Raw genomic sequence first — 14,725 nt, forward strand, 5'->3', positions numbered from 1 at the left:
TACAAATTGTTAGATCAATGACTAAATAGATAAGGTGAAAGCATCTCCATTGAGTAGGTTCCCCCAAACCCACTGAATTCAGAATGAGAAAACTAGGGTTCAAGGACCAACTCTTACTCTTCCTAGCTGGGGTCCCTAGGAAGTCACTAAAGCTCTCTTTTCTCATTTTCCCCATCTTTAAATTCAGGGTAATAAGGTCCGAACCACCCCCTGCCCAGAGTTGACTTGAGAGGTTGTATGTGAATGTGAATTCTAAATGCTCTGCTATTATCGCTATTATTGAGAGTTTATCCGGTAAAATGATGTTTTAAAAAAACACTACAATGTAGAGATCTCTGCTGTTTATAATAATGAAAAATATACGTGTGTGTCAATGTATGAGGTTCCAAATGAACAGATAACATAATGGGGTTGAATGCTCGCTACAGTTGGTTCTCTTTAAAATCACTTAAATAACTAATTATTCATCAAGAGTATTCCTGTATCATGTTTCAGAACTTAAGGACCAGGACTTCCCTGGTCCGCAGTGGTTAAGAATCTGCCTGCCAGTGCAGGGGACACGGGTTCAAGCCCTGGTCTGGGAAGATCCCACATGCCAAGGAGCAACTAAGCCTGTGCGCCACAACTACTGAGCCAGCTTACCACAACTACTGCAACCAGCATGCTCTAGGGCCCGTGCTCTGCAACAAGAGAAGCCACCACAATGAGAAGCCCACGTGCCACAACAAAGAGTAGCCCCCACTCTCCACAAGTAGAGAAAGCCCATGCATTGCAATGATGACCCAATGCAGCCAATAAATAAATAAATAAAATATTTAAAAAAAAAAAAAACTTAAGGATCTTTAACTAGATTGCCTGAAAGTTCCTTCCAAGGTTTAACCTAAACCTCACTAAGTCAGTTTTTCTCTTTACTCACTTACACCAATAATATAGATAGAAAAATCAAGCTGGAAACCAGAGAAGAGAAACATAAACATAAAAAATAAAATGATACGAGTATTCAATGGCTTTCCCCTTCTCCATGGCCCACTTATCCTCTTCAACACCACCACGAAAGCCAAGATGGAAATTATGCGGACCCGCAGCCTACCTCAGCACCAGGAGACAAATATCACTAAGACCTACCCTGGAGCATCTCCCTGGCTGTTACTAGGGTCACGTCTACTCAAGGCCACGTGGCAAAAAGGGTGAGGGGGGTACAATCCAATTGGGGGAAAAGTGAAGATTTGCTAGAATGACTATATAAAGGAGACCGAGATACCATTTTCGTCTCTTGAAAGTGACAAAAAATTTTAAAAGCTATAATGCTTAATAGTGGTGCCGAGGTGGTGAAATGCCACGCTCACACACTGCTGGTGGAGTGTAAATTGCACAGAACTGGGGAAAAGGAACTATATGATATCTACCAAGAGCCTAAAAATGCTCAGTTTTTGACCCAGTAATCCCACACTTCAGGATCTATATTAAGGAAAATATGAAATCCAGAGACGTTTATGAACACAAAGATATGCAGGGCGGTGTTCTTTAGAATGGTTTTCCTGTATCTCCATGTTTTCGGGGCTTTTTTTTTTTTAATCTTATTTATTTATTTTTTAAGTTTATTAGCTATATTGGGTCTTTGTTGCTACACACGGGCTTTCTCTAGTTGTGGCAAGTGGGGGCTACTCTTCATTGCAATGCGTGGGCTTATTGCAGTGGCTTCTCTTGTTGCAGAGCACGGGCTCTAGCCTCTGGGGCTTCAGTAGTTGTGGCTCGCGGACTCTAGAGCACAGGCTCAGTAGTTGTAGCACACAGGCTTAGTTGTTCCTAGGCATGTGGTATCTTCCTGGACCAGGGCTTGAACCCGTGTCCCCTGCATTGGCAGGCAGATTCTTAACCACTGCATCACCAGGGAAGCCCAGGGCTTCTTTTTATGTTCATGTGTTTCATATGCCAATGGCCTGTGACTGTGTCAGGCTCATCATTGGCTGTGTCCCTCTTTATTCTAGCAGAGAAGGGGCCCAGCTTCAGCCTGGGCTGTTTCTCTGCAGGGTAGACCTTCCTGGGCATATCTGATAAACCGGTAGGACAGACCTGCCCAGGACTCTACCCAAAGAGAGACTGCATCCGATAGGGAAAAAGAGGCAGGCCCACCCAAGACTGCTCAGGGAAACTCAGGGGTCAGAGGTCATGGGTGAGTCTGAGTTCTGCATGAATACCAGGCAGAGAACAGGGTGCAAATAACAACTGAAAGAGCTATTTCACCAAAACTTTTGAATGGCATTGGTGCCAAATGCTACTCTACTTAGATCTGTATCCCAAAGTGTTCCACAAGCCATGGCATGAGGGCTGCTCCTCACTTCTGCCTAGAGCTTAGTGTGCTCCTGCCTGGCAGCGGCTCAACTGTGAGTCCTCGGCCTCTCCACTCCGGGCCTGGACGCCTCAAGTGTCTGATGCTGATACTGATGAGTACCTTGAAGGGTTCTGTTCTGACTCCCAGAAAGAAAGAGGAAAGACTGGAGGCCCTCCAGGTATGCATGAAAGCTGACAGTCACCAGGGTAAAAACATCCCAACTCGAGAAGTTTTACTATCTCCAAAACATTTTTTTAATTTTACTTATTTATTTATTTACTTATTTATTTATTGCTGTGTTGGGTCTTTGTTGCTACGCTCAGGCTTTCTGTAGTTGCGGAGAGTGGGGCCTACTCTTAATTTCAATGCACGGGCTTCTCACTGCAGTGGCTTCTCTTGTTGTGGAGCACGGGCTCTCGGCTCGTGGGCTTCAGTAGTTGTGGCACGTGGGCTCAGTAGTTGTGGCACACGGGCTTAGTTGCTCCACGGCATGTGGGATCTTCCCAGACCAGGGATCGAACCCGTGTCCCCAGAATTGGCAGGTAGATTTGCAACCACTGCGCCACCAGGGAAGCCCTCCAAAACATTTTTATGACCATCTTTTCATTTGGTCCTCCCAGCAAGTTCTTCCTTTCAGTTAAGGAAACTGAGGCCCAGAGACCACTTTCTTTGCCCAAGATCATCCTTGCGGCTATTGGCACAACCCAGTGTTTCTGGCTCCTTTTTGGGCCTTTATCCTGGATTCAGCCTTAGGGGAGAGCTTCAGATAGATGTTGCAACCCTTGGCCTAGGCCTGGCTCAGGGAGAGGAGGAAACTCCTCTTGAGCCTCTACAAAGTGCATTACCTTCTTAAAATCTCACAACAGTCTTTCAAGGTAAGAGACACTTTGCACTCACTATCTCACACACTGCCCTGAGTGCTTTGCAGATATTAACTCTCCCATGCTCCACCAGCCCTACGAGGTATACGATCCGCAGGATGAGGACACTAGGCCCAGAGAGGGGAGGTAAGTTGCCCACACGGCTCACAAGAGGTAGAGAGAGCTAGGATTTAAACCTGGCATCTATCTCCCGAGGCCAAGATTATTCCAGTTCTACAGATGAGGAAATTGAAGCTCAGAGGACTTGTTACCACATTCTAGGTCTCCCAGTTAGGAAAGAGCAGGGTCGAGAATCAACTTAAGAACTTTCTGCTTCTCACTCACGGTGCTTCACGGGTCCTCCTTCAGTGGACCAAAGAGCAAGGCAACCTGCTTTCTCTTCCCTTTTGCCACCAGTGCTTTCTCTTCTCTATCCTTGCCTCTGCACCCCTGATCTGCTTATCTGCACATTAGTCTCCCTCAGCAGAATGAATGCAAAATGTGTTCCTATAGACATAGAATCAAACTACCAAACAAACCCATAGCCATATAATCAATCTATAAAAGCAAACAAACAAAGCAAAACAAAAAAACACAGAGAAAATTTTGAAAACAGCCAGAGGAAAAAAACAACATATATATATATATATGGAAAAAACAAAGAAACAATATATATATGGAAAGCAATATATATATATATATATTATGTAAAATCTCACTGCCTTTTCATCAAAAAGAATGGAGGCCAGAAGGCAGTGGAACAACATCTTTAAAGCACTGGGGTAAAAAAACCCTGTCAACTCAGAATTTTATATCCAGTGAAAACACCTTTCAAAAATGAAAGTGAAACAAAGGCATTTTCAGATAAATGAAAAATAAGAGAATTCCTCACCAGTAGATTCACTCAAAAGAAATGCTGGGGGGGCTTCCCTGGTGGCACAGTGATTAAGAATCCGCCTGCCAATGCAGGGGACACGGGTTTGATCCCTGCTCCAGGAAGATCCCACATGCCGCAGAGCAACTAAGCCTGTGGGCCACAACTACTGAGCCTGTGCTCTAGAGCCCATGAGCCACAACTATTGAGTCCATGTGCCACAACTACTGAAGCCCAAGTGCCTAGAGCCCGTGCTCCACAGCAAGAGAAGCCACCACAATGAAGAGCAGCCCCCGCTTGCCGCAACTAGAGAAAGCCCGTGTGCAGCAGCGAAGACCTAACACAGCCAATAAATAAATAAATAAATAAATAAAAAGAAATGCTAGAGGAAGTTCTTCAGATGGAAGGGAAACGATAGCATATGGAAACAGATTTATCAGGAAGGAACAAAGAACGGGCAAATTATGGGTAAATATAAAAGACTGTTTCCCTTTTCTTAAAATGCATGTGATTGTTTAAATCAACAACATAACAATAAAGGGTGGGTTTGTAGTGTACGTAGATGTGATCTATAGGACAACTGGGGTGGGATCATGGTTAATGAGCCCATAGCGTTGCAAGGTTTGTATACTTCATGAGAGTACAAGTGTCCTGCCAGTCAGGAATTGATGAAGTGACTCATGTCCAAATTGCATCCTCTTTCTTCTACAACAGACAAGAAAAGTGAGTGGGCAGGAGGAGACAGCTAGACAGGGAAGACAGTGTGAGAGCTTCAGGCAGCCTCAGGGGCCCAACAGTTGCTAAACCCAGAGGATCCCCAGGCCTCAGACTCTAGCCCAGCGAATGACAAGGCCCGCCCCAGAGGGGGGGTTTGTCAGTCCCTGTGTCTGAGCAGATGCACTTGTGAAAAGGTGTCCTCCAAAGAGGATAGGGTGGTGCCTGTGGCCACAGTGAATCCCACCCCTACCCCGTGGCCAGGGAGTGTACAACTCTCCGTGGACGCCACCTAGCCAGCTGTCCGGGCTCACAGAGCCTCTGCAGAAGACCTGGACAAAGCACTGTGGGGAGCTGGGGCAGATCACGGGTATTCCTCCAGCATCCCAGGGTCGGCCTCGTAGACTGTGGGAAGTATGTTCCCGCGTTCTCTTCATACAATGTACCTAGATGGATCCCAAAGCCTGGACTCTGCGCCCAGCACCCTAGAACCCAGCCCTGCCACACCAGCTCAGCAGAACCTGCAGAGCTGGGCGCACCCCTCCTCAGTATCTGGGCTCTGGTTCCAGGGGCCCCTCTGAGCTCCTAGATTCTGGTACCCCAACCTCTTCCCTTTGTCCCCCTGCCCTGGAGGTGAGAGCTGCTTTCTGTAATTCTTTTCTTTGGGTTTCTTTTTTTTCTGCTCTATGTAACCAAATCCTTATATTAAATTTCCTCTGTTGAAATCCTGGCATGATTTCTGTTTTCTTGACAGCCTCCTCTGTTGATACAGAAAGAAACAGAGGTGCTTTTCCCAGGAGCCTGATGTGGCTCACAGGAGACAGTGTGGACTAGATGGAAGGGCCCAGCTTTGGGCTCCAGTAATCCCAAGTCCAAATCCCAGTTCTGCTTCTACTTCCCGAGTGACTCCAGGCAAGCCTCAGCTTCTCGGAATTTCTCTGAGCCTCAGTTTTGTCACTTGAAAACAGGGCTGATAGCACAATCCTGATTAGTCATTCTCTTTGGGTACAAGAGACAAAGCCACAATTTGAACTAGATTAACCAAATGGGTGAAGCTATTCTGGAAAGTTTGCAGAAAATAACCATCAAGTGCAAAGGGTAAAAGGGCAGGGGTAGAGCCTGCCTCACATCCAACTGGAACCAGGAACTCAAATGCCCTCGGGCTTTCTCTCTGCTTTTCAGACTGTTCCTCAGTTTGTGGAGCTGATCCTTTACCACAGACCCAGCTTCCCATGTGGTGGAGGAAAACGGCCTTTAAGTAGCCTTCAGACTCGCGCCCTTAAAGCTTTGCCCACAGAAGAAAGGGCTCCTCCTGGCTGGACCCAGCTCAGTAGTTTCCAGGGAAGGACTTTGATTGGCCAGGATGGGTCAGTGTTGCTGGAAGCAGGGTCATATGAGGGATGACAGCTGCCAGTCAGCTACATCATCCAGGTCTTATAAAAACTCAGTCCCCATTTTACAGGTGAACAAACAGAGGCTCAGAGAGGAAGAGGTCTGACCACAGTCATGTGGCTTTTGTCTAAGTACCAATGCTGGATATTATGTCACTGAAAGCAGATTATTAGAAGTTTTGCAAATTTCACAGGAAGCAGCTGGCTGGGGGGGTGGGGGAAATGCAGTTCTTCAGAAGGTGAGGGCAGGAGACCACATTTTCTTCATGACTACAATGTCCCGGGCATGGGGCAAGGATGGGCAGATAAACATGGGAGAGCCCAGGTTCCTCCAGGAGAGTGGGTGGTGGTTTGGGCCCCATTTGAAAAAAGAGAAGAAAATGAAGGTTCAAGAGGTTCTGTACCCAATCCCAGGTTCTACAGCTTAGAAGCAGGGCTGGGATTCGAACCCGAGGCTCGTGGGTTCTCTGTATTACCCATCATGGTGTCAGTGCGCCCAGTCCCCTTGGGAAATGTTGTGCTATTGGACGGGCTCAGGATGGGATGTCCTTCCCTGGCTCCACTTGCTCTGGTCTTAGATGCTGGCAGAGTACAAGGTCTCTTTGGGATTGTGGCAATTGAAAAAATGGGGGGAAAGGGTGCCGAGAAACTAAAACTGATGATTAAGGGACCAAAAGGGTCATCTGGGGAAAGGTAAAGACAGATGGGGCTGCCAAGTTGCTAGGAGAGAAAGCATGGAGAGACTATGGCTGAGGTCAAAGCTCACTGACAAAGGCTGGCACTATTGGCTGTAGGGCTCCCCAGGGCCCTGCGAGCTGCCCTTTGACAGGCCTTCCCCAGCCACGCCAGGCCCCCCACCCCATCTGACACAGGGCTAGTTCATGCTCAGAGTGGCGTGACCCTTGAATGAGGTGGGCTGAGCCCTCCAGGTGGCCCTAGCTGGGAACAGGTACCCCCCACTCACTGGCCCACAGACCAAGAAGTCATATTGTTGGTGAGATGCAGAGAAGGTGAGAGCCCTCACCTGTCCCACCTCTCAAAAGCCTGAGGTTGCTTCCCGATTCATTTCTTCGGCAAAGACACAGAAGGCCAGCCTTCCAATGCAAGTACACAAGGTCATTATCAGCCAACATTAAACATCCTGGTTCCAGTTTGGGCTTCACCCCAGGTTTTCTGAGGGACCCTTTTCATCTCCCTTTCTGAACCTCGGTTTTCCCACAGGTCAAGGGAGTAGACCAGCTCCCTGACTGTGAGAATAAAAAGTGGAAATGAAGACACACTTTAACACTTACATGACGTTGTGCAAATAAGAGGAACGAACAGCTCAGGTTTATCTCAGGTGGAGAAACTAGTGCTGCCAACAGAGGGTGGGAGCTTGAGGGAAGGGAATAATAATAATAATAATGATAATAATAATAGGAAGAGAAAATGTCAGAATTCATAGAGCAGGTAAGGCCCATTGGCCCATAGAAGGTGACCCCTGGAGGGAATATCTCTGTCTGGATAACTTACCACTGCAGGGTCAAGTCCAGACCCTCCTTTTGACCTCATGACCTGTCTCTGGCTTTTCTCCAGCCCTACCTCTGACCTTTCAGTGTGGTCAACCCTTCAGCCACACTAAATTACCTACGGTTTCCCGAATATGTCACTATTTCCTGCCTCCGTGCCTTTGAAAAAACTGTTTTATTTACCAAAGGAAAAAAAAAACAAAACTTTTTCTACTCCCATCCAAACCCTATCCTCCTGAGAAACTCCTATGTATCCCTCAAAGCCCATTTTGGTCACCTGCTCTGTGAAGTCCTCCTGAGTCTTAGCAGTGGACCCTCCTTGCCCCATTCACCAGGTTGACTGCCCTTTTCCTTTGTATACCAATGTACCTAATACTTCCTCTCAGCCCTCATCTGTGGACCAGATGCATCTGAATCACCACAGGAGTAATTTCAAAATATTCAAGCCCAGGACCCACCCCATGAGAGTTTGACTCAGGGAGTCTGGGGTGGGGCCAACAGGTGTCAGATATTTAAGTTGAAGCCCCAGGTGTTTGTCATGTTCAACCAGGTATGGGGATCACTGGGGTGTGTCCCTTGAAAACAGGGCTTTCTCCTATACACTAGGGCCTAGCTCAGAGGAGTGCTCAGTGAGGAAGTGAGGAAGGAAGGAAGGAAAGGAGGGAGGAAGAAGGGAGAGAGGAAGAAAGGAAGAAAATGAAGAGGAAGGAGGAAGGGAGTAGGGAAGGGAGGGAGGAGAAAAGGTGAGTAGAGGGAGGAGTGGGAGGATAAAGACAGGCACAATTCAGGGATGCGCAGGAAGGGACAGGAAGCAGAGGGTCTCAGAGGTGATGCTCCTGGACCACTTCTACCTAGCACCTTGCTGGATATAGACGGAGATACCAATTCTGGAGTCAGACATGCCAGTGTTTGAGTCCTGATTCTAACCAGCTGTGTGTGCCTTAATTTAGTCAGCCTCTCTCTTTGCTCTGCCTAATGGTGGTAAGACCTGTACCTGTCTCACTGATGATTTGAGGATCCAGGGACCTCTTAGGGTCAGTGCTTTTCAGGCATTGTTGTGCGTGTGAATCATCTGGGGATCATGTGAAACTGTAGATTCTGACTCAGTATGTCTGGGCTGGAGCCTGAGATTCTGTAGTTTAAATGACTTTCCAAGTGGTGCTGGCGCTGGTGGTCTGTGGACCAGCTCTGAATAGCAAGGACCTAGATCAGAAGTCAGATCTGTTCCCTTTCAGGGTACCAACCTATTCCTCTCCAACAGGATGGGAAATGAGGCCAGGAGGGTCCTTCCACTGGTCACTGGGCGTATGCTCCAGGCTTTATACTAAGCTGATCCACACCCTACCTCACTGAGCAAAGGGAGGTCCCTGTGTTCTCAGAACCTCAGCAGCATTGATTGTACATTACTTGAACCACACTGTATGAGTTTCCCGTGGCTGCTGTAACAAATCACCACAAACTTAGTGGATTAAAATGCCACAAATGATCTTTCTGTTCTGGAGGTCAGAAGTGTGAACTGAGTCTTAGGGGGCTCAAATCAAGGGTCTGGCCAAGCTGGTTTCTTCTGGATGCTCCAGGGGAGTATCTGTTCCTTGACCCTTCCAGCTTCTAGAGGCTGCTAGCAATACCTTGGCTTGTGGCTGCACCACTGCAATCTTTGCTTCTGTTTTCTCATCACTGCCTCCTCTCTGACCTTTTGTCACCTTACCAGGACCCCTGTGATGACATTGTGCCCACCTAGATAATCCAGGATAATCTCCCCATGTCGAGATCCTTAACTTTATCACACCTGCAAAGTCCATTTTACCACGTAAGGTAACATATTCACAGCTCTGGGGATTAGGAGGCAGACCTCTTTGGAGGCTGTTATTCTGCCTCCTACAACCACTATCCTGAGTCAGACCCTGACAGCAGCTCCTAGGCTGGTCATCATCTCTGGGAAACAAATTGCCTTTCATGGTCCTTTCGAAGTCCAGGCTCTGAGCTGCCAGGCAGTGGTCAGTGAGAGACTTCTCCCCCTGGCCATTCCTTGGCGTGACCCTCAATGTCCCATGTGTCCATCTTCTGAGTGTTAGAGGCTGAAGGAGCAGGACCAAGGTCATGCTGTTCCCTTGAGCCCCAGCCACGTGTTTGCCATAAAATGTAATGCTTATAAGAGCCAGGCCAGAGGTGACCTCTTGGTGCCAAAGGGGAACACTGGCAGGAGGGTCAGACAGAAGTGGGTGGGACACTGGCCCAGGAGGCAGAGTGGAGAGTCCATGCAAAGGGAAAAAAAGCTGAAAAAAATCCAGCTCTACTTTTCCATAAAACAAAGTTATTCCCTTAGCTGCATGGATGCGGCCACATGGATGTAAGCTGAGCCTGAGTCCCCTGGTGGCTGCATGTGCTGAGCCCACTAATGGCTGTTTAGAGCAAGGCGAGCGACAGGTTCCCATTCCTGCCAAGCATCAGGTTAGAGGGTGAACCACAGGGCAAAGGGAGCCACCCCTTGGCCTGCCCACCATCTCTATCCAAGCAGCTATGCTTTGGACTTGCAGGCAGGGGACCAACCATTTGGATTTTCCTGGGACTGTGGGCTTCCCTAGGAAAGTGGAGACGAGTCAGTCACCCTACTTGTAGGGCAGCGACACAAACCCCAGCAGTGGGCCTGGCTGCCGTCCGCCCCCCAGCCCCGGCTGAGCAGGCAGGCTTCTGACTTGTCAGCTGGCGGGGCTCGTCACTGTTAAGAAAGACTAGCCTGTGAAGCAATGTCTGTGGGTGACAGGTGAAGCTTGGGGCCCTCTCCTTTGGGGCTGCTGAGTCACACAGGCTCAAGGCCTGGGAAATTCAGGAGCTTGCTTTTTCTTAAGTCCCTAGAGGGTGGAGGTGGGGCTGAGGCTGGAAGGAGGGGCGTGGGGCACAAGACCCCAGGGTTAAGTCTCCACCATTCCGAAGCTTACAGTGATGCCTTTCCAGGGTCAAGGCCATGCTGCTGGGAGGGAGTGTGGTGTGGAGGAAGGGGAGGCTGGGGTCAGACAGACCCTGGCTTCCCTGCTTCCCAGCGGAGTGCCCTTGAGCAAGCCCCTTCATGTCTCTGAGCTTCTGTTTTCTCACCAGTGAAAAAAGGCGAATGAGATGGTGCAGAGTTGAGATGTGCTATCAACAGCCACCCTGAACTTGCCTAATACCCAGGAGGCGGCTCCCGTCCTGAGGCCCAGACCAAGTTCAACAAGAAAGCAAATGAGCAACCAGAGGCTGCCTGATGAGCCTTGAACTACAACAAAGGGAGCAGGACAAACCCAGGGCTCTGGACCCAGGGCCCTTCCCTCCCTTGGACAGTATTTCTTGCCAGGCCCCTGGCACTCCCATCCTTCCAGCATGATCTCATATTGGCTGTGTTACAGATAAATTAGATTCTAGTTCCGTTGTAAGACACACAGACACTCTGCTAGGTTTTATTTTTTTTCAATGCTTTAACCTAAGTAATCTCATTTGACTGTTCCAGCAACCCTTTTGGGAGCAGGTGTTACTCTCCCCATTTTACAGATTGGAAACTGAGGCTTGGAGAGGTTGAGGAAGCTACTCATAGTCACATGGATTCAGGCCCACGTCTCCAGACTCAGAGCTCAATGTTTCCCCCACTGAAGCAGACCCTGTGACGTTGGTCATGTGTCTCCCTGCAGAGAATGTAGGGGGGCAACCCACCCTAGCGGACAGCACCTGGAAGATACTCCCATCCTTTGGGCAACTTCCTGACCAACAGTCCCAATTACGTGACTGGCAGAAGACTCTTTTTCTAAAGAATATGTTCCTCCCTCTCATTCCTGGCTGCTGAGAGATAATGTCCTGGTTCCCGTGTCTGACTTGCCCTCCCACATCCCTCACCCCAGACACTGTGAGCCAACTCCCCTCAGCTGCTAAAAATGGAAGTGACAACTCCAATTTCCTTTTATGAGAGAAAAGGAAATTGATCAGACTTGAGCAGAAAGGGATATACTCTGATAGGAGTGCGATGTGTGTAAACTATACTCAGGCAGCAGTCCTCGGTCATGCAGCTGGCTGTGCTGGCCTGAATCACATAGTCTAGCTCTGGTATTGCAGTACTCTACCCGTCCCCCCGCCAGAAAAAAAAGGCCTGGCATCCTTGGCAATCCAGCCAGAGAAGGGGTCAGGGACTAGGGCTCTGGACCTTTTCCCCTGACGGAGGGCTCCATATTTTTGCTTATTGACTTCTGTAAAGTGGGGGATTTTGAAGCCCAGAATTGACCAGGACTTTGAGCTATGAAGGACGCACCAAAGCCTTTGCCATGGGATGTGGCTGCAAATTTGCCCAGTCTCAGAGCTGGTGAAGGAAAGGGAGGAAGACAAGGGTACAGGGCACAGTGGGGGTGGAAGGCAACCTCGGCCTTAGAGCAGTACACCCAGTGATGCTCGCTGCAGCATTCCTGGCGGTCAGGAAGCACTGGAAACTGCCTACCTGCCCATCAATAAAGGAAACATTACACAGACTATAACAGCCTCACCCTTTCCAAAGAATTCTCTGCACTATTAAAAAAAAAATGAGGACAGTATAGGTTCCTCAAAAAATTAAAAATAGAACTACTATATGATCCAGCAATTCTACTCCTGGGTATTTATCCAAAGAAAACAAAGACACTAACTTGAAAAGACATTGCACCCCTGTGCTCATTGCAGCATTATTTACAATAGTCAAGATATGGAAACAACCTAAGTGTGCACCAATGGATGAATGGATAAAGAAAATTTGATACACACACACACACAATGGAATATTATTCAACCATAAAAAAAGAAGGAAATCTTGCCATTTGTGACAACGTGAATAGATCTTGAGGGCTTTATGCTAAGTGAAATAAGTCAGACAGAGAAAGGCAAATACCATATGATCTCATTTACATGTGGAATCTAAAACACGCAAACTGAATTCATAGACACAGAGAGCAGATCGGTGGTTGCCAGGAATGGGGGTGGGGTGGAGGTAGGCAAAGTGCTTGAAGGGGGTCAAAAGGTACAAACTTCCAGTTATAAAACAAATAAGTCATGGGGACGTCATGTAGAGCATGGTGACTATAATAATACTGTATTATACATTGAAAGTTGCTAAGAGAGTAGATCTTAGTAATTCTCATCACCACAAAAAAATTGCAAGTATGTATGGTGACAGATGTTAGCTAGATATTGTGCTGATCATTCCCAATATATACCGAATATTGGATCATTATGTTGTACACCTGAAACTAATAAAATGTTATATGTCAATTATACCACAATTTAAAAAAATGTGGATAGAGGATAAATACACTGATGGGCGTGATCTCTAAAACTGATTTAAAAAAAACAGGTTGTAAAGCAATACATACAGTATATCATTTATATTTAACAAATTAGACAAAGCAGTTCTATATACACATTCATGTATATAAAGTCATAAAAAAGGATTTGGGAAGATAAACATCAGACTGATAATAGAATCCCTGCTACCTCTGGAAAGTGAAATTGGAGTGGTGGTCAAGGTGGAATTTCTCTGTACTGTTTGGACTTCTATTTGTGTATTAAGTAATTAAAATAAACAACTTTTAATAAACAAATGTTTAAAAAAGAAAGCAAGTGTGGTCTCCAGCTGGCTAAGATGCAAAAAAGAGATGGGGTTGAGTTTCCATGGAGGTTGGGGGAGGAGCCTCAGGATGGATCTTGAAGGAGCTGGCTTCATTCTGTCCCAGGTACTTGGGCTACAGCCACCCCGAGCACTGAGGACTTGCCTGGTCACTGGTCCAGGGGCAAACGCATCCACCACAGAGAGCGTAAGAGGAGGGCAAGTTCCCCTCACCTTGACCCCACCTGACTCCACTACACAAAGAGCTGGTGTCTACATCTTCCCCCACACCTGGGGACAACGGAATCTCTGGGGGCAAACCGAGCTGCTTTGAGTCCCTTCAGGCTGTGAATTCCTATGTCAGAGGAGGCAGAGAGTGGCTTGCCCATTGTCTGCTGGAGACAGTTCAGCCTCTGCCTGTTAGTAGTACACTGCAGGAGCAGGATGAAGGTGGGAGGCCATGGGAGAAGAGATGAAGGGGGTGGGGGGGGGCAGAGTGGCTCTTCTACTTTGCAGCCTCGCATTTCTAGCTCAGCAAGAGACAGAAGCGTTCAGGAGAAAAGGGCAACCACGGGGAGGCCTTTACCCAGTTAAGGAGGGGAAATGCACGGCAGGGGGCAGGGGGCACTGAGCAGGGGCTGTAACTACAAGGTCCTCGAGTGCTGGACTGGAAGCAAGGAGCAGAGGCCTGGATTTCAACTCCTGTGGGAGAGCAGGGCCCACTGTCCCTCCTCTCATGGTTGGGGGGTGGGAGGGCCGAGCTTTCAATGGGTTTTTTAAATTGAAGAATATTTAATTTGCAAAGTGGGGGGTTAGTTTCAGGTGTACAGCAAAGTGAGCTGGGACTTCCCTGGTGGTCCAGTGGTTAGGACTCTGCACTTGCACTGCTGGGGGCATGGGTTCAATTCCTGATCAGGGAAGTTCCACATGCCGTGCAGTGCAGCCAATCAATCAATCAATCCAACTGTGTGCTATTTACAAAAGACACAGAAGAATACATTAAGGGTGAATGTAAAAGGATGGAAAAAGATAAACCAGGTAACACTACCCTAAGAAAGTTTATGTATAGTGTATTAATTATTATAGTCATTTTATTACTATCACACAAAATAGACATTAAGTTAAAGACATTACAAAAGCTAAAGAGGCTCATTTCACAATGCTAAAGGGCTCAATTCACCTAGAAAATATATTCTAAATTTTATGCAAAAAGAAATTTAAAAATTGGAAAGGAAAAACAAAACTATCATAATTTACAAATATAAATTTTTGCACATAGAAAGTCCAAAGGGATCTACAGATGAATTATTAAAATTAATAAGTTTGACAATATTGCTAGATACAAAATCAGTATATGTGAAGTCACTCATAGTTTTTGTACACCAGCTACTGAAAGTATAGAAAAATGTTTTTAAAATATACTATTCACAAGAGCAAAGAAACATTAATTATG

At 47.2% G+C, this 14,725-nt stretch overlaps 1 non-coding gene across 1 annotated transcript; it reads left to right on the plus strand.

The window, feature by feature from the left end:
* The first annotated feature begins 14,119 nt into the window (after positions 1 to 14,119).
* On the plus strand, positions 14,120 to 14,192 carry TRNAA-UGC (transfer RNA alanine (anticodon UGC)). Its single transcript has one exon. It is a non-coding gene; the product is annotated as a tRNA-Ala (tRNA).
* Positions 14,193 to 14,725: the final 533 nt, after the last annotated feature.

The sequence above is a fragment of the Hippopotamus amphibius genome, chromosome 17 (assembly GCF_030028045.1).
Source record: "Hippopotamus amphibius kiboko isolate mHipAmp2 chromosome 17, mHipAmp2.hap2, whole genome shotgun sequence".
NCBI lineage: Eukaryota > Metazoa > Chordata > Mammalia > Artiodactyla > Hippopotamidae > Hippopotamus > Hippopotamus amphibius.